This window comes from Dipodomys merriami, unplaced genomic scaffold (assembly GCF_024711535.1).
Source record: "Dipodomys merriami isolate MVZ:Mamm:240054 unplaced genomic scaffold, mDipMer1.0.p SCAF_2, whole genome shotgun sequence".
In the NCBI taxonomy this organism is placed as follows: domain Eukaryota; kingdom Metazoa; phylum Chordata; class Mammalia; order Rodentia; family Heteromyidae; genus Dipodomys; species Dipodomys merriami.
The window spans coordinates 80,950,852-80,976,934 of NW_027203381.1; the positions used below are offsets into that span (position 1 = coordinate 80,950,852).

The 26,083-nt window shown below is 39.6% G+C and overlaps 1 protein-coding gene across 5 annotated transcripts in view; it reads right to left on the reverse strand.

The window, feature by feature from the left end:
* Phldb2 (pleckstrin homology like domain family B member 2) overlaps nt 1–25,524 on the reverse strand; it is a 196,633-nt gene extending 171,109 nt beyond the window's left edge. For all 5 annotated transcript variants that reach the window (XM_070030271.1, XM_070030269.1, XM_070030270.1 and 2 more), the window contains exon 1: nt 25,317–25,524. The gene's annotated coding sequence lies outside the window, so the exon portion shown is untranslated. The remainder of the gene's footprint in view (nt 1–25,316) is intronic.
* Between the last annotated feature and the right edge of the window lie 559 nt (nt 25,525–26,083).

The window sequence follows — 26,083 nt, forward strand, 5'->3', positions numbered from 1 at the left end:
CAAGTTTAGGCCTATGAGATTCCAAAATTAGGCCCTTATGAGAACATTAAATGTTTACCTTTCTCCTTTATGTTTTCTCCTTCCATTCCTTACATTTTCCTGAGCAACTATAGCCAACACTGCTTATCTGTATCAAAATTTCCTACCTTGGTTGCTTAGAAACAAGAGAAATGTATCTCTCATAGTTCTGGAGGTAGGAATGTTTAGAGATCAGGGCATTTAGTGCTGGAAAAGGGACTGTTTCCTGGTTCCTGGATGGCACCCTCTCACTGTGTCCTCACGGAGTGGAAGGGTCAAGACAGCTCTCTGATGTCTTTCATAAGGGCTCTCTCATAAGGACACTATTCTCAGTCTCAAGAACAGACCTGATTGTTTCCTATTAAAGTCACCCTGGGGGCTCAATATTCAACATATTGAATAGGGCAGGTGAAAAAATTCCAATCAGAGCACCAAGCAGTAAGGGAATAATAATAATAATAATAACAGCATGTGTGGAGTTTACGGTGTCACTCAAGGAGAACTGTCCATATGGTACCCAGTGGTCTAAGACCATGCTAGGCACTCTGTAAGAAGTTGGTTATCTAGGAGAAAAGAATTCTGAGCAAACCTCCAGAGTTCCTGGTTTCCTTTACCCAATTGCAGGAAAGGGCATAAAGCTCAGTGTTGCTGAGGCTTCAAGTTTTCCTTAGAGCTCATTGTGAGAGGTCTGGAGGTCACTCATTATTGGGCTGGAGGTATAAAGAGGACTCTTAGACTTCTTGATCTTACATCAAATGAATAGCTAGTTTTCAGCTTCCTATCTCATTTCTTGCTTCTTTGTCACTGCTTTCTGTTTTCCAAAGAAATGAAATTAATTCTTTGGAATTCTTAGGCTTCAGAGGGGCTTGTGTCTATAGTTTTTATAAATCTGCTGAAATCACTGGGATACGAGGCTTCTTTTTATTTTCGCATATGAAGTCATATTTTAACCCAAACCAAAAAGAAAAAAAAAAACGGAAAAAAGATCATTTGAGAGTCTGTGGGGATTCGAGCTGGTATTGTGTTACAAAAATTTTCCATTTCAGACACAAACTGCATACAGCAGTACGGGAGTCAAAACAGGCTGACAGAGGCTCCAGGAGGGCCTGAAGAAATAACACCACTTCCTTTAATCCTGAGGAGTGTGGCCAGGTTCTTGGGGGGCGGGAAGGGCGTGTGTGCAGAAGTTCTAGATTGGATCACACTCAGCTACCAGGGATTAGAATGATGATCATGGGTATTCCACAGGGCACAACTTCAGAGAGCTCTCCAGGGGAAGAGCTCTCTCTTGGGGAAGGTCTTTAACCCCTCAGAGCCTCAGTTTCCACTATCTAACCATGGGTTGAAGCCTCACAATTTGTTGAGGGTATGTTGGCTATGCTATAGTGATAGGAGAATGCTAGGCACGTATAGCTGAAGATGAGCCATTGTGTAAGTCTTTTCAAAACATTACACCCTTGATTGGATGAGGTCAGGTGCATTACACTTGCGTGTTTATGGTCTGGACATTGTAGTTTGGAAACGTGATTAATGTGAATAATTGCATCACTTCAGGTTGTAAGCTGGGAACTCAAGGCCAAGTCCAGTCCAGCTCCAAAGTCCTATGAGAAAGAGAGCCCCTGGGGGAGAGGTCCTGAGAGGGAAGCTAGAGAGCGAGCAAGGAGGCAAATTTTGTTGGATAAAATGTCTTCCTCTGACATTTCATCCTGTCTTTCGCCAACTTCCAGTTCTGGTTAACATGGAACCCCCCCCTCCGCTTTTTTTTAAGAAACATGATGCTAGCTTTCCAGGTGAATATGTTAGTCTTGTTCGGGCTTAGTTCTGAAATCAGCATTTCCTAAAGCCAGGGGTTCTTTAGGAAAGATTGCTCTCCCTGGAGAACACGACCTGGGAGCATGTTACAAGAGCATATGCCTCCAGTCCCACCCTCCGCTACTGATCAGAACCACCACCGTGGGCTCAGCTGTCTGCTTCAGCACATCCCCAAGGCAGTGAAAGTTTGACAACCAGTGACCTCTGGATAAAAGGGAGAGTTAAATAAGGACTAGAAGTCTAACTGTGATTCTTAACAGCTGCGAGTGACTCATCTGCCCTGTTTTTTTTTCCCCTTCAGAGTTTCTGTCCTTTTTAGGATGAAGGATTTACTCCTGTCTCATCTTGTGTGATAAATTTCATCAACTGGGTCCCTTCCTTTCTGAGTTGATGCTGTGTCTGAAGAGGTTGGGCTTTGTCTCCCCCTAGGTTATCTGTACTTGAAGCCACTTGTTCCTTTCACAGTGGTTATAAGTGGTCCTCATAGCAAGAGAGGAAAAAAAGCCATGTCCAATGTAATTGGAGTTTTACGTGGAATGGCTCAATTGCAAAGCTGAGATTAGTTTCCAAGTGTACTTTGTTTCAAAGGGTCCATGCAACGCTGTGGATGAATGAAAGGGCATCGGTGCCACTACTTCTGTCTTGCCTGTGACTCCCCACTTAGAATTCTTCTCAGAAGGTAAAAGAACTGCACTAGAAAAGTGAGGGAAGTCTCTACCTCTTTGTGTGTGTGTGTGTGTGTGTGTGTGTGTGTGTGTGTGTGTGCACGTGTGCACGCGCGCGCACGCTTGCATGTGTGTATGCACATGCACGCCAGTAATAGAACTTGAATTCAGAGGCACAGGGCCATTTCTTAGCTTTTTCATTCAAGGCTAGCATTTGACCAAATGAGCCACATCTCCACTTCTAGATTTTTTTGGTGGTTAAGTAGAGGTTAGTTTCACAAACTTTTCTTCCTGGGCTGGCTTTGAACTGAGCTCCTCGAATCTCAACCTCCTTCTGTTTCTCAGTATAAATATAAACTCTGACCTCAAGTTTTACCTGCTTCTGGCCTCACAGGTTTCATGTATTTTCAGGAGTAAAATCAAAACTAATATGCACATTGCAGAAAAAAAGTAAGATGGGTTCCACATTGTAACAAACAAGTCAACTTTTGCATAACTGTGTAAGCATAACTTTCCAAAAAAAAATAAATACAACTTTGCTAGTTTGTTACCAAAGCCTTGCTTGTTATCTGAGATGTCTGCCCTAATTGAAGAACAGTGGGAAATTTTCTTCAGCTTTGCCAGAGAATGGTTATTGATGTGACTGATATTTAGCATCTTTCGGCTAGAAGGACAGCTAAAAATAAGTCTAAACAAAGATTCACTAACATTAAGTTCTGGTTTGAGGAGATCTCTGGAATCTATCTTACATCTCCAAATAAGGTAAAATAAAAATGTGTAAAATGCAAACTTGGTTTCTGCTTACAGAAACTATTTTTTTTTAATTTGAAAAGAGTTTTGCTCAGCGTTTTGTGCTGCTGTCTGGTCATACTTTAATTTACTGCAGAAACATAGCAAGAGTTATGCGCTCAAATCATGAATTCGGGTAGTAACCCACTAATGAAGGAAAGACGTGTCCAGCATTATTAATCCCTTATTTAATACAAGTAGAACCTGCCCAGCAATGTCTTCCCTAAGATGTTTTGCAGAATAGTTAATAGCCTCAATTCTGTAAGAAAGAATGAAGAAGCTGAGACTTTCCACAGCCTTTCTAGTTTACTTTATACACCGAGTTGTCTGCCTCTAAACTCTCTTGTCTTGCAAATTCATGCTATTATGAGAGAGAAAAGTCTTCATGGCCACTCACTTACAGAGTATTAGTTCGTAATAAAAATTTGGAGAGAGATAAGGTAAAGTCTGAAACTGGCTTTATCTTTAGCTATGATGTCTTTATAAAGCTCTGTGTGTGTGTGTATGTGCAGTTGTTTATTTATTTGATAGTCCTAGAATTTGAATTCAAGACCTTGCACTTGTTAGGCAGGTACTACTTGACTCCTCCTACCATTTTGCTTTAATTTTTTTTCTTTTTGTTGATTTCAGGGCTTGAATTCAGGGCCAGGTGCTGTCCTTCAGCTTTTTTTGCTCAAGGCTAGTACTGTACCACTTTGAGCCATAGCTCTACTTCTGATTTTCTAGTAGTTAATTGGAGATAAGAATCTCACAGGGTTGGGGATTATAGTTTAGTGGCAGAGTGCTTATTTAGTATTCTGAGGCCCTGGGTTCAGTTCCTTGGTACTACATAAAAACAACAATGAAAGAAAGTCGTTAAGTAAATCATAAAGATAAAATCGACTTAAGAGAAAAAGAGTCTCATGGACTTTCTTTCCTGGGCTGGCTTTGAACCATGATCCTCAGATCTCAGCCTCCTTAGTAGCTAGGATTAAAGGTGTGAGCCATGAGCACCTGGCATCTTTCATTATTTTGAGATACAGTCTCTGTTTCTTTCTACCTTGGCTGGCCTGGACTATGAATCTCCTATTTATCCTTCCTGGAGTAGCTTAGATGATAGAAGCCTGTTACTGTACCTCACTTTTGATTGGGATGGAGTCTTGAGAACTCTTCGCCCAGGGTGATCTCAAAATGCAATCCTTCTGATCCCTGTCTGGGATTCCTTCCGTTCTGTAACTAGGGTTATTGGCATGAGCCACTAAATTACAGCGTGAGTTATTGAACTACTCTGAGACGTTTTTCTACCTATAAATTAGGGTTAGAAATTCTTACCTCACAGGGCTGTTTGACTTACATAAGGTCCACTACTGGTTTTCAGTAGATGACAATAATTTTTGCTATTGTGAACTCAGTTGGTACAAATCTACATGCTAAACAAATATTCCTTCCTGTACACACACACACACACACACACACACACACACACACACACACACACACACACACACAATCGACGAATGTACTGCATATAAATAACCTTAATACCTGCATTTGACTATTTGTCTTCCAGGATTCCCACATTAAAACCTTGTGCCCAGTGAGATATCACAATGTGGGGTCTTTAAGAAGGGGCTATAACATGAAAGGAACTCTCTAGAATAGGATTAATGTCCTTATAAAATAGACCCCAGAGAGCAAGTTTGCCTTTCCATCATGTGAAAACATGATAAGAAGGTCCTCCCTCTCTTTTCCTTCTCCCCCTCCCCCAAGACTAGGGAACTGGAACTTGGTACCTGACTCTTCATTCATTTTCTAGCACTCTGCCAACTGAGCCACACCTCCAACCTCAAGAAGGTACTGTCTGTACATGGGGAAGCAAGCCATCTCCAGGTATTGAATCTGTCAATATCTTCCTCACAGACTTCCCAAAGTCCAGCTGTTTATAAGTTAAAAAGTTGATGGAGCCGGGCGCTGGTGGCTCACGCCTGTAATCCTAGCTACTTAGGAGGCTGAGATCTGAGGATCGCCGTTCAAAGCCAGCCCGGGCAGGAGAGACCGGGAGACTCCTATCTCCAATAAACCACCAGAAAACCGGAAGTGGTACTGTAGCTCAAGTGGTAGAGCACTCGCCTTGAGCTGAAGAGCTGAGGGACAGCGCCCAGGCCCAGAGTTCAAGCCCCACGACCGACCAAAAAAAAAAAAAAAAAAAGTTGATGGAAAAAATTTTAAAGCAACCAGAACTGACTCCCTTTCCCCCTCCCCCATACACACATTTTTATTCTAATAAGTTCTGGAAGGCAGCACATTTTCTTCTGTTTTTCTTTTGTTAAAACATCACTGACTTATTCCTGGCATCCTGGATCCTGGCCCACATTGATAGGATCTGCTGATGAGCAAAGTACAGCTTGTTGTACATGTCTGCCCACTGTCTAGTAGACTATTAAAACACTTTCATTGTTTTATCATGATTGTTGACTTACCTTCTTATGGATTCAATTCTATGAACAATGCATTGGGAATATTTTGTTCGATACTAATTTAATGAAAATTTGATGTTTCTAATACATTCTGATTTTGATATTAACATACACATATACATACTCTTAATAACTCATAATGTATTAACATCAAAATTATTTTTACTTAAGGTATTATTGTTTTTGTGCTAGTACTGAAGCTCGTATTCAGGACCTGGGTGCTGACCCTTTTAGCTTTTTTGTTCAAGACTGGCCCTCTATCACTTGACCCACAGCTGTACTTCTAGCTTTTTGGTAGTTAATTGGAGATAAGAGACTCATGAACTTTTCTTGCTTGGGCTAGCTTTGAACCTTGATCCTCAGGTCTGATCTTTCTGAGTAGCTAGGATTACAGTCATGAGGCACTGCTGCCTGACAAGTTATAAATTAGGTTTTTATGAAGTTGGCTTTGTGAAGTTGGCATTTAGGAAGCAAGAACTTTTTGAGAAAAGAGAGTGGAAGACTTTTTATAACTTATTAGGGTACAGACATGTCCTTTTAAAATGCAAGTATACACTTAAAGACAAGAGGAATAGACACAGAGAGCAAGGAGGCAGGGAAGGAGGAAGAGAAAGAGGGAGGGAGAGTAAAAGAGATTAAGAGGAGAGAAGAGGGAGAGGGGAAAGAGGCATTAAGCAGCAGAGTTTCAAGGGTGGGGGTGGGGAGAACATATGAGGTCATCTGCTTCAAGCTGCCACAGTGAGATTGTCCTCCATGTGCTGGTTTGAGTTCCTGTGGTTTGCTCAGATCTTGACTAGTTTTCAGTCCTTTTCTTCAAGGTCTTCCAGGCTAGTTCACAATTATTTTGCACATTCTGTCACATGCTTTAGGGAGATCAGCCACAATCTAATAAGCATCTGGATATGTGCACTGAGATGTAGCTTAGAGTCTTCTCCAATTTCAGCTTTTTACTTCACTGCAGCAAAAGCTCTTTACCTCCTTGGGATTTTTCCCAGGCACTGAGTGTTTTAACTCTATCTACTGTACTACCCACAAGGGACCCCAAGATTCATGGTTTGTATCTCTGAGAGCCTTTGTAAAATGAACTAAACAAAGGGCAGTGGTGACAAGTAAGAATACACAGGTCATAAAGTCCTTCAGAGTGCCAGCCTGTTTTGTTGTGATTCATTTGACTCTTAGGTCCTACATGGTATTTCTTGAGGGTTCATTGTGGAGAGGATTGGGCCATAATTCTTTGGCTCTGAGCTCAACAAAACTTCCTGTCTGATCTACCCCTGTGTGATTAGTTTTTTTTTTTATACTCACACACACACACACACACACACACACACACACACACACACACACACACACACACACACACCTTTGTCAGGTATGCTTTATTCTCTCCTTCTTCCTCTCTCTCTGTCTTTCTCTATCTGTCTCTGTCTCTGTCTCAGGGCCTGAGTGTTGTCCCTGAACATTTTTTGCTCAGGGCTGGTGCTCTAACATTTGAACTACAGCACTACTTCTGACCTTTTGGTGGTTAATTGGAGATAAAGAGTCTCACAGACTTTCCTGTCCATACTGGCTTTGAGCCACAATCCTTGGATCTCAGCCTGGTGAGAAGTTAGGATTACAGACATAGCCACCAGTGCCCAGCTTTTCTTTTCTTTTCCTTTTTTCTTTTCCACACTCAGTATTTGTTTAATGATTTATTTGATGAGATCACTGCTTGACTTGGAGTCATTTTCACCAACTCTCAGAAGAAAATAACCACCTGTGACAGTTTAAAAGTGCATTTGTTTTTCCAGGGCCTGGGATGGGATACTTTCATGGTTTATATCTTCTAGTAAGATAGAGAAGAGGAGATCTTTACTTTCGGGAGACTTGGACTGAAATAAGTGTTCTCTCACTTCAAATTCACACATATCAACACATATGCACACACACTTTGAGGTCTCAATTGATGAATTCCATAATTTCTTTTTTTCACGTCTAACCCTGATCTTTCATTGCCCTCTCAACTTCCAGAGAAGCCAACTATATTACTCAGCCGTTATTCATGAACTAACCTAGCATTTCTTTCTTTTTTATTTTCATTATTGAAGAATTTTCTCTAGTATTTCAAGAGATTTAATCCCTTCTCTGAGACTCTGGTAGGCATCTTGAGAGACCTGGTAATTATCTATCTATCTATCTATCTATCTATCTATCTATCTATCTATCTATCTATCTATCTACACATCTACATATCTATCTATCTATATATATATATATACACATACACACATATAATTCTTCATTTGATTTAACACAATGTTTTGTACGCAGTAGTAGGGAGTCTTTGTTTCCAATTTAATTTCCCCTTTGCCTATCAAGATCTTTCTGTAGGAGTAAAATATATTATTTCAACCCATATACCAAGAGGTATAAGGGCTGGGAGCCCTCTTGTCCTAGCTGGTTGCAGCTGTTATGTACTCATATAACCCGCTAATCCTTTGTAAAAATTTAATCGGACAGCTGCCTTGATAATATGCAGTTTCAATGACAGCCTCTGTTGGGAAAATAATATGGTATTGTAGTAAGTATTGCGGATTAATGATGTTTCTCTGCAAAGAAATGGCTAATGGACAGGAGTTCCCAAAGTGGGAATGAAAAGTACATGCTATGAGAAAAAAATTACCTTTAATATCTGCCCTGAGTTGGAAATGCATTCTTTGAATTTAAAACTGTTGGCATCATTGTTATACTAATGGTCTAATTAGACTGTGTCAGTGTGGCTGAGCAGTTCTTTTAAGTGCTTTTAACAAGGATACTATTGTCAAAGAAAAACAGTTCTTTCATTTGAGCCATTAAAATTACAAGGGAGAAAAATGGGGGGAAAACTCACTGCTGGCCACATAGTTTTTCATTCAGCTGTGACTTCTCAGCCTAATCACCAGGAAACGTGTGCCAGGCAATTCTTGTTTACTCAGCAGTTTGATTTGGATTCTTGTAAAATTAAACATAGGTTGACAAATTAAATTCAATACCACCACCCTGCAGGCCATTGTAAATGTGAAAGAGACAAAAATAACAAACATGAGAAATGTTATTGTAATGGACCAGTGTGAAATCAGATTCAATAAAGCACAAGAATCTTGTTTATAAATATAGTTTAGTGCAAAGATCAACCAATGGTTACCATTATTTTTAAAATATATGCCTCCATCCTCTTTCATTTACTACTAAAACAGATACTTGTGTTTCTGCAAAGAAAAACCTACCAGAGACATTTATTTGGTACTTGAGTTAAACAGTTCACTGTTGCATTATCATAGTTTCAAGAACTTATGAAACAAACATTTTATATTGTTGGTGATTAATTATATTAAAACATTCAGGCTCCAAATCTAACCTCAAAGTAGTTTTGTTTTTAACAAAAGAAAAGACTTGCAGGTAATCAGAAACTGATAGTCTATTAGAATTTAACTGAAAGACTTTCCAGCCTTGTTTATGTTTATTCCAAAGTCTAAATAAAAAGACTATAATAATCTTAAATGCGAAATCAAAGTTTAAAGTCTGATATTGTAAGAATAGGAAACACACACAATATCTAATACTATGAAGATATAACCAATCTAATACAATTACCTTAACTGAAATCTTCTGACTTTAATAACAGCAACAGCAAAGGTTTACAATGAAGAGAGGCATGAGTTGCTGCTTTGGACATTTCTCTCTGCAGTTTCATGGCACCCCAGCTGCATCTGTCTAAGAAACTGAGTCTTCATTGAAGAATGAAGGCATCCCGGGGATTTAGAGTTGCTTGTGGCTGATGGAACTGTAATTGGTATTCATAGTGACAATGACAATGACCATACCATGCACAAACTCCTCTTGGTGTGCCATTTGGTACTATTTTGGTTCCTCTGTTTCCTTTCATACACCAGATCTTTAACTCCAGCCTGGGAACAATTTGCTCTCCTTTCAACAAATGGTTTTCTCCTTATAGCTTGAATGACTCTATTTATGGAATCCAGAACCCTGAGTCAAGCACCAGGGTTTGATCTCAATACTTTAGGATCAGAGACTCCAGTGTGGCCAATTGCCTACAGGTAATGAGGATCTTGTGTTTATAGGAAATAAGAGACTTAAAACTAATAGTACAGATGCATGAGTTAGGTTGTTAAATATGTTATTCTATAATGAGAAATGGGAACTCAGAGGCAAGTAAGAACACAGTTTCACTGGTCTTCACATTCTGCCCTGCGGGATGGGCTTTCTGGAAAGCCAAAATAGCCAGTGGCTTCTACTGAGAGAATGATGAATGCAGTCTAAGCAAGGAAGCATGGGAGGGGACACCAAATAATAGTCCCTGAGCTTCTCTGTCCTGGTGTTGCTACAATGACTTCTCCCTTGTAGCTCTACAGTATCCTTTAAATCTCTTCTTTCAATATGTAAACATGGAAGAAATCATACATTAAGTCATTTGTCAGACAATTCCCCAAATTTCAATCATTGATGTATTTTCTTCACAATTTTGCTATAGTGACCTTCTGTTTGTTCTACACTATTTCTTTTCTAGGCTTAAATGGAGAAGGTGGTTAGCTATATCTTTTGGGGACTCATAGGAAGAAATCCATAGTTATTGGTGGATATAATGGATTATTAACTATATTTCATCAACTTATGTTCCACAGAAAAGTTTAAACTGGGCTTTTTAATATTGCACGTGGAGGTTGCTTTTTTATTTTTTTATTTTTATTTTTATTTTTGTCGGTTATGGGGCTTGAACTCTGGGCTTGGGTGCTATCCCTGCACTCTTCAGCTCAAGGCAAGTGCTCTTGAACCACAGCGCCACTTCCAGTTTTCTAGTGACTAATTAGATAAGAGTCTCGCAGACTTTTCTGCCCAGGGTGACTTTGAACCGTGATCCTCAGATATCTCAGCCTCCTGTAGCTAGGATTACAGGTGTGAGCCACCGGCGCCTGGCTTGCTTTTTTATTTTTAAAGTCTGTTGCTGACCCAAGATATCTATCTTCTAGATGAACCCATGATTTATTATTTGCATTCACTCAGCCAGGAGCCATGTAATTTGTATTCCTTACAAATTAACTCCCCACCCCAACCCCCACCTTTAGCCAAAGGATCTTATTTTCTCTTCATCTTTGATATTTTAAAAGATCAGAAAACTGACTTGCCTTTAAATATTTGTTGAGCTAGACAATAGTATTTTTAATCTAAGTTTTTTCTCTTTTAATTTCTAGGTAGTATCAGGGACACCTGTTAGGTGTCCACGTTTGGATCTGCCTCTTTGGAGGTTGGGTGATTCATCAGAGCTGGTTAAGAAATAAAAGCCTCTTTGTGGGTTTGAAGCACTGGAAGGTCAGGAGGAGTGGAGCTTCTTGAGTTGTCTGCCAAACTCAGTGTTCAACCCAATGTACCATGGTTTAATTCAAAGCATCATCATACCTCATTACATCAAACCTCTGTCTGTGTGTTCACTCAGGCTATTGAAAATTTGTACTATAAATAAACATGACACAGATATCTGTGTAATGAGTATATTGTACTCACTCATTCAATCACTAAATCAAAAGTCATCTATATGAAAATTTTTCTTACATTTAGTGGAGTGATGGTGACTCACGCCTCCAATTCTTGCTACTCAGAAAACTGAGATCTGAAACCTGATCTGGTTTGAAACCAACCCAGGCAGACAAATCTGAAACTTTTATTTTCTCTTAACCAGCAAAAAGCTGCAAGTGGAGCTGTGGCTCAAGTAGCAGAGTACCAGCCTAGACCTGAAAAGCAAAGTTGTAATGGACCCTTTTACCAGCAGCAATGTGTCAAAACACCTGTCCCCCACATACTTATTAGTAATACTTGATAGTAACCAACTTTTGTTTCATTTGACTTGATTTGATTATAGAGCATGTACCTTTCTTCTTTTCAAATTGCCAGTTCACTTTCTGCCATTATTTATTGTTCAGCTGTACTTGGGCTTGAACTCAGAGCCTCATACTAGTTAGGGCTGATGCTCTTTACCATGGAACCACACCTCCAGCCCTGTTTTTTTTTTTTTTTTTTTTTGTCTGATTAGATTTGAAATAGGGTCTTGCTTCCTTCCGAGATATGTGACTGGGTACAAGAATAGGTAGGCTAACAGGCACTAGCCACACTGTGTCCAGATCCCATTGAGAAACATGGGGGGGGGGAGTTTCACTTTTTCAAACTACAGCCCTCCCAATCTCAGCTGCCCATTAGTTATTGCCTATAGCTGGTATGAGTTTGTAAAGACTCTTCAGGGATAGTAACCTTTTGCTTGTTATTTATTTTGCAAATGTACTTTTCTATTTCCACTGTCTCTATTTTTAATCTTACAGTATTTGTAAAAAGAGCTTTAAATATTTATGTAGTCAAATCTAGCTTAATTGCCTCTTGCATATATTCCTTCTTTCCATGGATCAAAAAAGGAAAGCAACATGGAAGTTGCTCCATTAGGAGGTTAGTTTATAATCTATTTCTGAAGGGATTAGACAACTGTACAATCTGTTTGTCCTACCTTTGGATAGATCAAAATTGTTTTAAGATGTTGAAAGTGTTCACTTATACATGAAATGTTTACCTAAGTCAATTTAAGAAGGATTTTCAGGCAGGCAATGTTGAAAGTCACTAACTAAGCTTACCTTCTGACTTATCTTCTGTCTCAAATGTGTATTATACACAGCAATGTTGGATTTGGATGTTAATATGGACCACTGGATAGGATCTGGGTTGGTTAGCCCTAGGGTTTAATCTTAAGCTTCCTTTCTGGTGCCAATTACTGGCATTGGAAAACCTCACTGACATTTCTCCAGTGACAAAAATGGTCTTTATCCATAATTTCTGTTCCAACTTGCTCCAGGGTAAATTTAAGTCTTAATGAATTCAGTGTACAACAAGATTGTCCATCAGGCAAAGGTTTCTAGGGCATGGAGGTTGTGTGAGGCCTGGGCTACAAAGCATGTTTCTAAATAAGCTCCTGGTTCAAGAGGTAGGAATTAGGGACAGAGCAAAGTCCTAGTTCACCATTTTCCTATTTCTTGCATTAGAATGATCTCTGGATTCTATTTTTGTCTTCCTTTTTCAGAGATCAAACTCATTTATGCATAGCTATCATTCTCTCTCTACTCTTGTCATTGATCTTTCTCAGATTATTACTAAATGGTAGCAGATTTTTTTCCTCCCATCTAATTTTGTGTGTGTGTGTGTGTGTGTGTGTGTGTGTGTGTGTGTGTGTGTGTGTGTGTGTGTGTGTGTACTGGTAAAGGGGCTTAAACTCAGGCCTTGTACTTTCACTCAACTTTTTTGCTCATTGCCGCTACCATTGAGCCATGCCTCCACTCCAGCTTTTGAGCTAGCTTGATGGAGATAAGAATCTTGTGGACTTTTGGGAATGGGTTGGCTTTGAACAGAGATCCTCAGATCTCAGCCTCCTGAGTAGCTAGGGTTTCAGCTGTGGGCTACTAACACCCAATTTAACATCTGAATTTTTTTTAAAGGGAAGGATGCAAATCTGAATCCTTGTTTCTTTAAAATACTGTTGAACCTCAACCCTCTTGATATAGTCTTTCTCAGGATCCATTGGTAAGTTGTCTGCATTGTGTTCATTGTCTTTATAGCCCCAAGGTTGTGATACTGCCTCTTTTACTGCTCATCTGTTTAGGAGATGTTGGTCTTCCTTTGAGGCAGAATTGTGAACTCCCCAGCTCTGAAGATGCACACTCAGCAGAGTCCAACAGGCATTGGGCATCCTGTAAATATCTGCTTAATATATCTGTGTTAGAACAAAGAAAAGATTTGACTCCAATGTGCTGTTAGAACCTTGGCTTGGGGAAAGTGGAAGTTAATTTCTTTTGGTATAAACACTTTGAAAAAAAGAGTAGTATTACAATTGGACATTAATTGGATAGCAATTAAAAAAGAAATATGATGACTCTCAGATAATTCTTTTAGGGGAAATAGCAAAAGAATTAAGACATGGTTAGACTATGTGTCTGTAGAAAAGAAGAAAATAAACTCAGAGAGTAAGCAAAGGGACACAGTTTAACAGTGATGCTCTGGTCACTGGATCATTGATCAGTTTAGCTAGATTTCATTAATCTTAAAACATCACCAAAATAAAGTGGATAGTAATGGGTATGTAACCCACTAGGCCAAAAGTTAATTAAAGACATCTGAAGTTCACATGATTAAATAATCTCAAGATTCATTTAGACATCACAAAAGAATTTTTTGCATACCAAAATATCTTGTAGAACAGCTTTTCTAAAAATGCTCAAAATGTGTCACCACAATTTTAAAGAGGAGTATATTGTCAATGGACGTCAAAGGCCAGTGTTTTAGACAGACACTAATTAATTCCAGAATTTAACGAGTATTTTGCATTTTTGTGCAACCCACATGCAAGAATAGACCAGACAAGATTTTTCTTATTACAAAATTCATCTAATGTCTTTGCAGAGGATTTTTTTTCCATTCAATACAGACATGTACACTCATGCACACCTACACACACACACACACACACACACACACACACACACACACACCCCAATTGTAAATTCTTGTACCTCTTTAATCACAGCAAGATACTTGAAGTCCTTAAGTGCATACAGATTGCCTCTATGGTTCAATGGTCAGTAAAAAAAGGGACAATTAGGAACAGTCCTATATCTTACAAAATCCACTGGATAAGGTTTTTTGTCCTTACTGGATGAGCAGATACATGTTCTCAGATGGGAGGTCAATTGATTCTTAGTTCCTTGACAATCCCTGGGCTAAGTGAGGGCTATGAGTAGCTGTATGTGAAATTGGGTGTTTTTTCCAATGTAGAAAGGAAAGTAGAATTCTAGTTTACTTCATGCTCAGAATTCTTTTCTCTCCTGGTAGAAAACTAGCCAGAATGTAGGGCTTGGTGTATGTCTCCAGTGATACGAACTCCTGCAGCTGAGATCAAGTTTCAGTACTGCCAAAAAGAAGAGAAGGTGGCGGGTAGAAAGAGACAGAGACAGAAACGCAGAGGGAAACACAGAAGAACACAGAAACAAGTTTGTCATTGATATTGATTGTTAGATCAGAGACTATTTTGATACTTTGGCTTTGTCATGAGAGTACAAGGTTGAATCCCAATCCCTCTCCACTTCTGCAGGCTTTAATTGAAAGCGCATAGTGGCTAAACTCAGAGAGCCTTTTAATAATTACTGATTTGTTGAGTAGCTCCTCAAGTGTGACTGTAACCAATAGGGTTGTGGACAGTGTCAGCTGAACCTCATTTATTGTGTTACCTACCTCACTCTGAGGCTAGATAGATAGAAGAAAAATAAAAAGAACACACTTAGAAATTAAAACAGAATCAGGAAGTAAAAGCTGATAAACCAGAGCAGCCAGCTCTACATCCATTATCTCCTTTTAGATGCTAAATAAATTAACCGAATTGGGAAACATAGAACAAAAGGCATGTTTGCCTTTTGGATGTTAAGAACCTACAAATTCATTCAAATAAAAGAGAGGAAAGTAAAGGGTATGCCTGGCAAATTGAAGTCCTAAACCTCATTCCTATTGTCCCTATATTTTGGGTAAAGCCAGACCACTTGGCATAGTAACAGGACCTACATTTTGCTACATCTTGCGATAGACCACCTTCACCCATTGTCTCTAGTTATTAGGGGATGCATGATGGTGTGTATTTTCCCAGATCAGAAAATAACGACCATAGCAAAATAGCCAGTTCTTTTTGAGTATGTCTGCTCTGACTCCTGCATTTCAAGTCAGAGGTGTTCACTTTTCTTTCTTCCTGTTATCCCCCTACTTGGTCCTTTTTTAAGAAAATAAACCCTTGCTAAACTTCCACTTTAGGAAATTCAGATGTGTGTGTGTGTGTGTGTGTGTGTGTGTGTGTGTGTGTGTGTGTGTGAAAGAGAGAGAGACAGAGAGAGAGACAGAGAGAAACTCCTCAAAATGCTGTTTCCTTCTTAATCCTGTAAACTGCAAGGAAACCTGGAAACTAAGGGACTCCTTTTTCCCTCTCCCCTTCATTCCTCTAGTAAACAGCCCTAAGAGACTACCTAAGAAGAACCTAAAACTTGATTAGGAATGAGTAAAAGCTGAGAACGGGGAAGCTCTGATAAGATTTGTGTGTGTGTGTGTGTGTGTGTGTGTGTGTGTGTGTGTGTGTGTGTGTGTTTGTGTGTGTGTGTGTGGAATACTATGTAAAGTCACTTGAAGGGAGACTCAGTTTCTCTCTACTAAAGCCAGGGCATTTCCCCTTCTCCAGGAAAGTGTTCCATGATGATTATCATGAATATGTTGCTTCCTCTTTCCTCTTCTAAAAGGAACAAAATGAAACAGCAAGGTAGCAAGGTGATTTAGAAACTAGTAAACGTTTTTGAATCATAATGTCTAGTATTTTTCAGTACCTTCTTATTGAGTTAGTTGGGAATATGGCTGCTCAATGTCTTCGGTTTGAGGTGGTAAAGTAGGTCTTAGGATAGGTTTGAGGTGGTAAAGTAAACTAGGTGGGCAATGGTGCTATCACATTTTCTTTCTCTTAAATTTATTTTTATTATAGAGACGATGTACAGAGGGATTACATTTACATGACTCAGGTAATGAGTACATTTCCTTTCTTACAGTGTCATCCGTTTCCTCATTCTCACTCATTCTCTCCCTCCTGTCTCCACCTAGGAGTTGTATAGTTCACTTTCACCAGTGTCTAGTGAACTCACTGCTGCACTTTTTCTCCCGTTTTCCCTCAAGTTTTGTGCCCCCCTCCCTCCCAAAGATACACACATGAATACACCATGCATATAGTAAAGAAGACAGAATCATCCAAACTAAACACTAAAAAAAGAAAAAAGAAAAAAAGTCTTTTGTGTCTGTATCTGTTTCAGTATGTATATTATTTTATATAAATATGCAGAGGTGCTTAGGCATTGTGCCTTTGTGATTCTCTCTTAAAAGTATCCTCTTTTGGTGTCACTGTATGTGAGAATCTAAAATCCTGTATGATTTGTCATAACCCAATACATTTTAGATTTAACTTCCACATATCAGAGAGAACATGTGCCCTTTGTCTCTGATCTTGGCTTACCTCATTTAACATGATTTGTTCTAGTTCCATTCATTTTCCTGCAAATGACATTACTTTATTTTTTTCTAATGGCTGTATAAAATTCCATTGTGTAGGTTCCATATTTTTTTTTTGATCCACATATCTTTTGTGGGGCATCTGGGCTATTTCCATATCTTAATAGTGTGGCAATGAACATGAATACAGCTTTTCTTTTCATATTCTGGTTCATGATGTTCAGGGTAGATGCCTAGATATATCACATTTTCTTTACCAGAACTTCTGGCCATGTAATCAGAACAAGTGCTTTATTCTTTCCTTTTTATGCACAGAAACAGAAGTGAGATAACCCCAGAGGCAAAAATAAGTAAATAAAAAAAATATCAGCACTTGGGAGGGAATTTCATTATTCTGTAGTCATCTTGATGACTACTCATTCTTGCAAATTACAAGACAGAAATCAGTCTCTCCAAAGAAAACTGCCCTTTTAGTTCAGAGCCTCAGGGAAGATCTTTGATGAGCACTCACTTCCTTGATGTGCCCTTCCTTCATTACAAATCACTTTTCATGAAACTTACAAGAAGGGACACGAGTGCAGGCACCCAGTTAGTTGCAAGCAGGGTGAGTAAGCCTGGGTGGGGCACTTAGGGTGCCTCAGGAGGGGCAGATGGACAGGGGTAGTCTCTGGATTCAGAGAAAAATTTTTTCACAACTCTTGATCATTGTGTGCTGCAGAGGAGAAATGTATCTGTCCTGTGCTCTTCTGTCTTTTGCTTCTAATGTCACTTACTCCCTGTGTCCAAACATACACAGTTCATCTGACTGACTGCCATGTGCTGTAACCTGGGGTAAATCACATCACCTCTAACAATTTCTGCCAATTTATAAAGGGAGTATAACAGTTGTGACTAGCTGCTCACTGGCAGACTTTGAGACTTTGCCAGTGACACATACGTGTCCACCTCTGGACACCCATGCCAGGATTCCAGCTAGATGTGTGAACTCAGATGCTTTCTCTTCACTTTCTCAGCTGAGTAGGATTCTTCTTTATAAAGATCCATGTTCTCAGAGTCCCTAATGTATTATATCCTCATGGTTGCATACCTGAGATCTGACCCACCCGTTCATTTACCTAGGCCATGGGAATGATCACCTGAAGAGACTAAAATAATTTCCATGTCTTCTTTGAAATAGTTTCTGATTTTTACTCTTCCAGTTTTTCATAGGGAACAGAATATTAAAATTAGAAGAAGCTAACTGTGATGATAGATGTCTATAATCCCAGACAAGGTAAGAGGATTCACAAGTTTGAGGCCAGCATGGACAACCAAATAAGGTCCTGTATCAATACAACAATAACTAAAAGAGCTTAATCACCATTACCACCAATAATAACAAAAAAACATAAAACATAAGTACTAGAGGAGACCTTGGAGATAATAGTCCCAACCTCCTGTCTCAGCTGTGAAAAGGGGAATAACACTGACATGACTTGCTTGTGGTTAGCAGGGGTAAACAAGACCAGGCAGGGTCTCCTATCCAGAAGCAAGAAGACCTTCAATGCACACCATTGGCTAGTATTTCCAGTCCAAAATCCTGTCGTTCATGAGGCTTGAACTCAGGGCCTGGGCACTGTTCCTGAGCTTTTTTTGCTCAAGACTAATGCTCTATTACTTTGATCCACAGCTCTACTTCCAGTTTTCTGGTGGTTAATTGGTGAGAAGAGTCTCAGAGACTTTCCTGACTGGTCTGGCTTTGAGCTGTGATTCTCAGATCTTAGCCTCCTGAGTAATTAGGATTACAGGTGTGAGCCATCGGTGTCTGACCTCAAATCTTTTAAAATATCACTTTCGCCATGAAACTCGGTTGTTGTTTTTTTTTTTTTTATCAATTTTTACTGAAAGTTCATAACATTAATAACAATCATTGTATTAGTGGTTAAATACACACACATGCACAAACACACACACTTATGGGACTAAGGAAGTTGGGGTTTGATCCATTTGGTAAATTTAAATTTTAATCTCTGATGAATGGCAAGATTATTTAATTTTGTTTGAAAGCAGGTCTAATGCACTTATGAGAAAGGGCAGATTGGGCTGGGAAGATGGCTCAGTGGTAGAGTGCTTGCCTTGTATGCATGAGGCCCTGGGTTCGATTCCCCAACACCACATAAGCAAAAAGAAAAAAAGCCAGAAGTGGCACTGTGGCTCAAGTGGTAGAGCGCTAGCCTTGAGCTGAAGAGCTGAGGGACAGCGCCCAGGCCCAGAGTTCAGGCCCCACGACCGGACCCCCCCCCCAAAAAAAAAAAGAAAGAAAAAGGGCAGATTATTTGCCAAACTAAAGATAACCCATCAATGAATGTTTGTGATTATTTCAGGCGAAAACACAGAGGACTATATAACTAGAGCTGAGCCAACCCCAAAAAGTCTAAAAACCAGCAGAAAAAGAATTACAATGGTACCTTGGGATAAAGGTGCCTTTGTTGGGCTGCTTAATGTTCCGTTTGTTGGACTTTAAGTCACCAACGCAAATATATTCTAATACAAATATGTCCCAAGGAGAATGGGGGTGATTTCTGTTACAATGAGAAGCAAGAAGAGGCGAATTTTGGTAGAGGACAGTGAGGTTCTGGGATGTCTAGTGAATGGTCCTGTTTATGGTCAGGATTCTTAGCTAGAAGGCACAGCTAAGTTTCATGAATACACGTTATTCACGTTGAAGGTCCATTTCCTTGGAACTAGTAAGCGTCAGATTGGGGTGCTGGTTTTTCTTGGGTTTCCTTTCTCACACCAAATCTTCTTTTTTTCCCTCTCACTTTTCTCTCTTCTTACAGTCTCCTAAACCAAAGTGTTCAGCTGTGTTACCTTGTGGAACTAAATGAGATCGTTACAAAGTGCTCCACTGGAGGACAGCCATCTTTGCACAGAAATGCACTTGACTGCAAGATAAATGCATTCAAAAGGTTTATCTTGAGAAATACATCCCTGAAAACATCAGACTAATGATGGCAAAAAATAATTCTGCCTATGAAGCATTCTCTGCAGGAAGTATTTCTGATAATGGTTTAGCTTAATGACAAGAAAAAAAAAAAACCCACCAGGATTTCGGGTCACTGCAGTGCATAGTGAAACTGCAAATTCAAACTGCTTCAATCCTGTCCTCCAAACAGAGAGGTCATCTGTGAAAACAATCTTATTTTCGTTTAACTTTCTGGGAACCCCTCCAAGGCACTGTGGATCGCCAACTTTTTTGACCTTCAGCCTCCTTTACTGATCCCATAGGAAAACTGACCTTGGAACCATAGAGAGGAGGGGACCAATTTTCAGGATGAGGTGGGGCCAGAACAGAGGTACTGTGTTTTCTACGTGTTCATTGGCCAAACACATGGGTTCTCCTGCATCAAGGTCCACAGAACCGCTGAGGCCTCAGAAACATGGACAGAAATTATGCAGAAGATGTCCATGAATCCTAAAGCAAGATGTGGACAGTCACACTGTCAAATGGGATGAAGACTTTGGCAGCCATCCAGGAACAATTCTCTGAAGCATTAAGAAGAAAATAGTTTCTCTCCTCTAGATGCAAAGCTGGTGGAGGGCTCCATAATTTTCAGAACCTCTTAGGATTGAAGTAAAACTCAATGAACTCAAGGTTGCCTGTTAGAACTGCTTCTCCAGGCCAGGAAAGTACACTCATAGATTCCCACTATGTACAAGGAATTCCTTAGGTGCTCAACTGTCCTGTTTGATAATTAAGAAATAATGTCTCATGGGACATCCATCTGCTTATTGAGCTTACTAGGAGAGGACACACACACACACACACACACACACACACACACACACACTTTTGAGGTACCATGGGCTCTGTGTATTCTCTCCTTAGACACACAGCAGATTGGAGGTCAGTCTTTTTAATCTTCTTCCTATTGTGTGTGGGTGTGGGTGTGCGCGCATGCAAGTGTGCATGTGTGTGTACATGTGTATGTTTAGGTGCTGGAGCTTAAAATGAGTCTTTCTTGCTCAACTTTCTCACTCACAGCTTGTGCTCTATCACTTGAGCCATGTTTCCAGCCTGGCTTTGTGCTGGTTCATTGGAGACCAGTGTTTCCTTTTGATTGTCTGTCCAGGCTAGCTTCAAACTGTGTTCTTCCAGGTCTCCCGAGTGGCTAGAATTACAGGCATGAGCCACTGGCGCCTGACTCCTGATATGTCTCTTTTTTTTTTTTTACTTTGTTCATCGGCTCAAGGCATCAAAGCATTCCGCTATTAAGGCAGATTTTATTAAGTAACAATATCTTCATTTTCATTACCCACTGAAAATCTAATTAGTGTGACAGCATTACTACTGTAACCTGACAGAATTCTAGCCAAAGGCTAAGAAGTTGCTCTTTGAGTGGGTCTCTGTAGCCTGAAAACAGGCCTTGTAGTATTTTTAATTTCTGAAATTAGCTTGTAGAAACCATCCTTATCATTTGTAGGTCTTAAGAATCCAGAGGACTTCTCGTGTATTAGAAGAAAATTGCGAAGGATGTGGAGCTTTGCTTCTTAGAGGACTTGTTACCTGGGTGACACTGAGAGGTTCACCAGCATTGAGTCTCAGGTTTCCTATCTAAAAGATATCACCTGAAAACAGTGCTTATCGCACAGGGTTGCTATGAAGATTAAATAAAACAATGAGAAGACTGGAAAGCTTTGAGGAGTATAGCTTTGGTGGGAGTGGGGAGCAAATTTCACTGTAGAAATCAACTTAGTAAAAAGCTTGGTACAATAGATTTAAAATAAAACCCTGTTTCCTTTTTATTACATTAAAAATCACTCACACAAATAAAACTGTGAAAAAAAGAAATATTTCTGAGAGCTTCATAAAGGGTTAAAATTAGTGTATATGAGTATGTGTGTGTGTGTGAGAGAGAGAGAGAGAGAAAGAGAGAGAGAGAAAGAGAGAAAGAGATACACATTTATAGGTATTCTGTGGCTACTTTCATGGAAGAGAGGAAACACTGTGATAATGAGGGTTTTTTAGGATTGAACTCAAGGCCTTGCACTAGGTAGGCTGGTACCAGTCCAGCCCTAGTGTTCATTTTTTGGATAGGGTCTCACTTCCTGCTTAGTTGCCTGCGCAAGTTAACATGCTTCTACGATGCTTCCTGTCATTGCTTGGATCACACACATGTGCCACTGCATCTAGTTTCCCTTCCCTGGAAACAGTGTCATGCATTTTTCTGACCAGGCTGGTATGGTACTGTGACCTTCCTGTCTCTGTCTCTCATGAGGCTTGGGGTGACAATTTCAGAGACACTGTGCCCATCTATGGATTGAGAAGGAGTCTCACAAAATTCTTTTTGTCTGGACTGGCCTTGAACTGAGCTCCTCCTGACCTCAACCTCCTGAATAGCTAACATTACAGGTGTGAGCCACTTGTGTGCCTGGTTGTGATATTGAATTTTAAGCCTTTTCACAGTCAAGAGCATCCAGTAAGGACAGAAAGAAGGGACTAAATATGAACTCTGAGGATCCATGGAAACAATTTAGAAAGTATTCCTTGTCTTTTTAGGCTTACAATGCACACTGTGGTGTGAGCCTGTTTCCCAGAACAGAGCACTAAAGATTGTGGGATTCCAAATTGGATCAACGTTCAACTCACATTTCACCTCATTAACTCTGTGACCTAAGAAAGTTATATAAGTTCATTATGAGAATTCGTTTTTGTTTTTTTTTAAAGTGTAGTTAAAAAGATGGCTGTTCATTTCCTGGGCATACCAAACCCTTGATGGGGATGGAATGTAGTGAGTCCACGTGTTTCAACTTTACCTTTTCCTCTTTCTCCTAGTGTGGTAGGTAATATGAATCATAGTTTATCTCCTGTGGAACCAGTTGAATAGAAAGGGAACTAGGGGGTGGGGTGATGTCCACACAGATTCCTATTTGTAAGGCCTTGGCTATCACATTCTTCAGTTGAGTTTGAGGCAAGTCAGTGAAAACAAGAAACCTTTTGTTCAACCATGTTTAGCCAAGTACATTTCGCGATGGCATTTCTTTATCTTAATCTTCTAAATATCCAGGAACTACGGCTGTTTTAGAATTTTTGCAAGAAAGATATTGACATTGTCAGGAGACATATGTATATTTGTATATAAATATATATATATGAACAAATATATATATACGTGTATATATATATATATATATGAACAAAAGTAAGTTTGGAGTTGAGAAGCAGGAATTTTTTTTTGTTGTAGGTTATTCAGTTACTGCTTACAACAGACCATTTGAACACTAAGCTCAAAATGAGTGTTCTTTGAAGATCCTGAGAGCCTGCTGATGGTTCCTCTTACTTTAAGCCTCTTTCTGTCCGAATTCCTTGGATTTAGCTGGGATGATATTAGCTGATGGACACAAGCTATTACATTCTTGACTTTCCCGAATAGAATTGGAGTGAGGCCACTTTTCTCTGGAAATAGGTGCTATAGTTGAATTGAGGCTCGTGGATTTGAGTCCATGGGCCTAGATAGTGGCAGAGATTTAACCTTATAATTAACTGGGTTCACTAAGAAAGTATTCAGAACTGCAAGACTCCATTAACAACTATTGGAAACACTTTGTTTGGCTCCCTGTCTATTCTTCCCTTTACCTCCCATTTAACAAGGTCTGATCCAGTTGTCCAATGTTGGCATTTTGGTTATAGTGGCACCTAACTAGTCTCAGGCCTGGCATATCCAAATGCCAATGAGGAAGCCCTGTGCTGGCCAATCTTGTTTTCCTTAGCAACATTTCCATTTGTGTTCTGCCAGGTGCTCAACACCATGACCTCATGGTAAAAAAATCAAAGGACTAGAGAACAAGGTTGAGCTGAGTAGAATCCTGACTTAGTTGTTGACTAACTACAAATTGACTTGGACGAATTGACTTCTATGTTTTTACCTTCCTAATACACAAAAGTTATACAAATTCCAAGCTTATCTAGTCCATTTCAAGAATAATGTCCCTCTAATATGCAATATACATATATATGAAATGGAAAGAAAAATTGACTATACTTTCAGAGTTTTCCAGTATGTTTTTGAATATCAGACATGCTGAAGCTGAACAGAAAGCCAGTCTTGTGTGTTACTATAGCACTGTGGAGAAACCTGGGCTGTGCATTTGAATGTCCTGAGACCCTTCACCTTCTTCAAAACCACCTCCACCACTTGTGTTATCAACAGCTCATTCCAGATAAAAGCCAGACAAACATTTCACCATTTCTCTCAGAGCTTAGCACCTTCATAAATTCAGGTTTCCATAATTCTCCATGTCATTCTTGGGAAGTCACCCGGGTTTACAGCAAATCACACGAGAGAGCTTAGTGTCTATAATGGCTTCACTTCTTGAATCGAATTAATTGCTCCAGCCACTATAACTTCTAGCACAAATCTGACATAAGGAGATTTGTTTCACCTACATAAGTAACTGACCAAAATGTCAAATGCTTATGCAATTAAAGGAGACATATTAAGACCTAAAGAAGAACAGTTTCTGCTCATTAAAAGTTCCATAATATATAAGTATGAAGAAAAAAATCCCGTATTTTCTTGATGATTGCTTAAGAGTCACTCCATAACTTGTTTTCTAGTTAGTCAGCATTTTCCTGAGGTTAAACCTCCAGGGAGAGGAGAAGCTCTTTCCAAAGCCACAGCTCTTATGCCTGAGGTATCAGGTTTGCTAAGAGTCATGCTCAAGTTTATTAATCACTGAACTGGGAGAGTTTTTACAGTACTTTTTACCCTGCGTAGGATAAAAACTCCCTCTGGATGGTAACGAATATGGGCTATACCTTCAGAGAAGTCTATTTTCTATCAACTATGCAGCAGCTCTAAAGAGGGATTCAGTTAGGCCAGAGCTTTAGGTAACAGATTGCCTTCCATCAGTAAATGATTGACCTGGCTGCCTGAAGCGGTAAGGTTAGGTAAATAGTCTTGATTCTGCTCCAGTAATTTCAGGATGTTTAACTCCCTGGATTCCAAGTCAGAAAAATGCACATAGCTTCCTGAGAGATCCTGTCTTTGGAGATTGATGCTGCTCTGAATGGACCATGTGTCCCTCAGAATTATCCACATGGAATTATAAACCTCTCTGGGTTATTTTGTTAGTGGAAACAATTCATAGCTGCAAAATTCTGGAACAAAGTCATGTCTGTAGGATCAAAACCCAAGGAAAAATTTCTATCTCAAATGTGATTCATGAGAAGGAATGGTTAAAAAAAATAAATCATCCAAAATTTCTAAGTAAGGAGCACCATCACTTTCAAAGGGAAGAAAATATGGAAGGAACTATAGCCTTTTTCCCCAGAATGTTCTTGAAATGCTGACAAATGCTCGAATTCCTCTGACACACATTTAGATCTACCCCACCATGTCCTTTGGCATATCATCAAGAGACGTTCTGTTTACCAGGCTAGTTCCAGGTGCTTGTTTTGTGATCTTGAGAAAAAGGCCAACAAAAAAGACAGCTTACCTACCTTCCTTGCTGTTTTTCAATGCAGATTCTTCTGTAGTTTTCTTCCGACTTAGCAGTTAGAGTACGTGGCTGTTCCAACCCTTGCTGGGAACATTCGGGACCTTGAGAAGAAGCCGGAATACTTGCTGCTTCTCTTCCCAAGCAAGAAAGTGAGCTTTTCCATTCCCTTCCTCTCTCTAACCTCTGCAGACAGTGGACACAGGCAACAACTTGCTTGCAACCAGGTATGTTGACACATGTGAAGGAGGGAGTCTGCGCTGGTCTCCACTGCTGGCCTAGCCAATCATTGTACACTAGACTAGGCTCTTCATTTCGCCCAGTCTAGCCAGAGAACTGGAGGACAAAACCAGAGAGCAGGACAGTAAGAGCCGGAAAGCAGGCTGAGAGCTGACAATCCAGCAAAGTGATTACCCTGTCGTTGGGTCTGTGAAGTGGAAAGGGTCCCCTCATATATTTTAGTAGTCTTAGAAGACAGTCTGGAGCTGACTTGATCAAATCTCTGGTTAATTATAGATTATTTTCTATGACTCCTTGTTTAGCCAAAATCAGGTGGAAGTTTTTTGAAGTTATACATGTTTATTTCACATTTCATATAATGCGCATTGTATATGTATAATAGTTTTATGTGTGTAATATATGTGTAATATAAATAAATAATGCAATATAAATATAAATAAATTATGCTTATAATATAAAATAATATGTGTAATATAAGAAATTCTCACCATAACCTTGGGATATTGTTCCTGCTTAATAGCTGAAAGTAAT